Raw genomic sequence first — 2995 nt, 5'->3', positions numbered from 1 at the left:
TGCATAAATTATAGTTACATTTACATTTTAAAACACCAAACAATTGTGCCTTTTCAATATGTTTATTCACAATTACACTTATTCCGAACTGGTGTCAGTGTGCCTATAAATAGGCATCCCTCATTTCATTTTAAAAAGTTAATTTTTTCATTCATTTATAAGAGTCTTCAAAGAGAGAGAGAGAGAGAGTTATATTCGTTGTGCACAGAAACTGTAGTGCTTCTTCTACATGTTGTTCATCATTTTATCTTGGTCAGTTTTATATCAACCATTTTGTATTCACTTGGTCTGTAAGTTTTACTTTATTTCTTTTATACATTCACACACAGATTTGTAAATATATTTTTTTATTGATCTTATTCACAAAATCACAAAAGTAAATTATTTGTGTAATAATATCCAATAATCTCAAGACAAATTTTCCTCAATTTATTTTTGTGATTTCCTTGGAAAGTTTCTGTGTGTGCACTAAATAAGTTTTGAGAAGTTATTTTGTGATTGAATTGGGATAATTCTATAAGTTCTAATATTGGTGATTGCGTTTTGCATAAATAAAATCGTGTTTGCACGTAAAGGTAGTTTTGTTTTCAACATTAATTTTTTCTTTTCAAAACTAATTGCCTGCACCGTTGGAATATTACACAATATATTTATATATTATAGCAATAACTGATTGCACTATTTGATAAACCTTTTGAAAAATTTTGTTAATGCTTGGTTATTATTAATTTATTATACATTGTAGTTTTTTTTTTTTTTTGAGGGAATATACATTGTAGTTTTTATATAACTGTTGCAATTATATGATATATATAATCATCATTGTTATAATATATTATATGAATTTGGTAGATTCTCTATAAGGTTTCGGTATAATATAATATATTTAAATACTTTTGGATTGTTTTGATTCGTAGGAAAGAGAATTTGAAATTTGAAAAGAATAGGATTCGTAAAGCATGTAAAGAAATCATTCAGTATTACTGTTGCTACAGTTGGTGTGGCTTTATTCCTGGACCTTTTCAATATTAAAAAAAAAAAAAAAAAAAAAAAAAAAACACCTGACTTACAAATAGCAATTTCAAAGAAGATCTGCAGATTTCTTATGTTTCTAAGAAAGTTGAAAGATAATAAGTTGAGAAAAAGTAACCAAATAAAGAAATTGTTTAGTATTATTGTTGCTACCATTGGTGTGGCTTGATCATTGAACATTTTCACTATTTAACAAAGAAAATTGACTTACAAATAGAAATTGTGGAGAAGACCCACAGGTTTCTTGTATTTCTAAGAAATATGAAAGATAAAAAGTTGAGAAGAAGTTACCTAATGAATATAAATCACTATCCATACACAAAAGATTATAACCCTTCAATAGACACATTTTCATTCAATAGGCACACTTTCGGCCAATAAGCACCTTTAATATATATCAAATATGAAGGGTTATAACCTTTCAATAGGCACCTTTTGATATTTCCAATTTGAATGATTATAACCTTTCAAAGGGCACCTTTTAGTATACACACACACAACACAAACTACATTAGAGATGCAACATTATGTCTCTTATTCATTCCCACAAAAAACTAATAAATAAAACATTACTTCTTCTTTTTTCCTTGAAACTAATCCAATAGCTATTCTCGTGTATCACACGAGTTAGCAACTAGTGAGTGTGTGTATATTTGTGTGTGTGTGTTTTATATTTTATGATGCATGAATTAGCGACTTGCAAGAATAATATCACTACAATATGAGATTCATGCATGTAGATCTTACATAAATGTGAGACAAATTTTGGTTGTCTTGATTTTATGCAGGTAACAATAATTTATATTTATTTTATGTAACAAAATAGGTATAATAATATCCTCTTCAAAAAAAAAAAAGGTATAATAATATCACTCTCACATGCACGTGATTTATGCATGTGGATTTTACATACAAGTAAAAGGAGTGTTAACATAAGTTTCTTCCATACAATACTTTCTGAATAATCACATATAAATAAACACACATATAAAATGGTGGAAATAGGGGTGTGCATGGGATAGATTGGGCAGGTAAATGCCAATATTTCTATCCAATTCGCCATTAGCGAGTTGAGAAAATTTTAATCTGCCACAAACCCACCAAAGTCTAAACCCAGCGGATTGGTTACAAAGTTTGGCAGTTTCAACTTAGCAGGTTGGGTGGGTTGGCATTAACAATGTTCTTTTAAAAAAAAAAAAATTTATCACAAACTACAATTTGTCATTGAATAATCTCAAAATATAACTAATACATACCAAAAATTAAAAGTAGATTTCATTGAATAATCTCAATTCCAACACAAACATAGGGTCAATGAAAAAGAGATATATCATCTCTAACAGACCTTGTCTCCACACAAAAAAGAAAAAGAAAAAAAAAACAATAGGCTACTACCTTACAACTAAGGAAAATTATATTAACAAACTCAAAGTCTTAACATTCCCAAAGTCACATCAATTATTCAAAATAATAACATACCAACATAACAAATAAACTTCAAAATGGTATTCATGTTCTTGAAAACAATTATCACAAACTGTATACACACACACTTGCATACAAGGATAACCAACCTTGGTGCCTAAACTAATTGTATTACAAACTATAAGAACCACTAAAAGTATTAAACGTGCACAACAGTATAATTAACTCTATTATTAGAAACTAAACGACCTCCAACTTTTCAAAAAGAGTAAGGAAGAAATAGACAAAACAATAAGAAAGAGGGAGAGAGAGGAAGCAGTTGAAGGAGAGTTGGGATCAGCCTATGTGAAACACACCTTAGGTCAGCTTGTGCACAAGTTAGGCCATCCCAGTATAGACACACCTTGCCAGAAGTCTTGAACGTACAGCATGCTCACAGTAGGAATAGCTATCACAAATATCATAGCAGGAACACAATACGACAAGGTAACTAAAACATTTTTACGAATATCACTAACGCCTAAATAACAACAAAGGA

Source organism: Quercus robur, chromosome 2 (assembly GCF_932294415.1).
Source record: "Quercus robur chromosome 2, dhQueRobu3.1, whole genome shotgun sequence".
In the NCBI taxonomy this organism is placed as follows: Eukaryota; Viridiplantae; Streptophyta; class Magnoliopsida; order Fagales; family Fagaceae; genus Quercus; species Quercus robur.
This window is presented reverse-complemented; position numbering follows the sequence as displayed.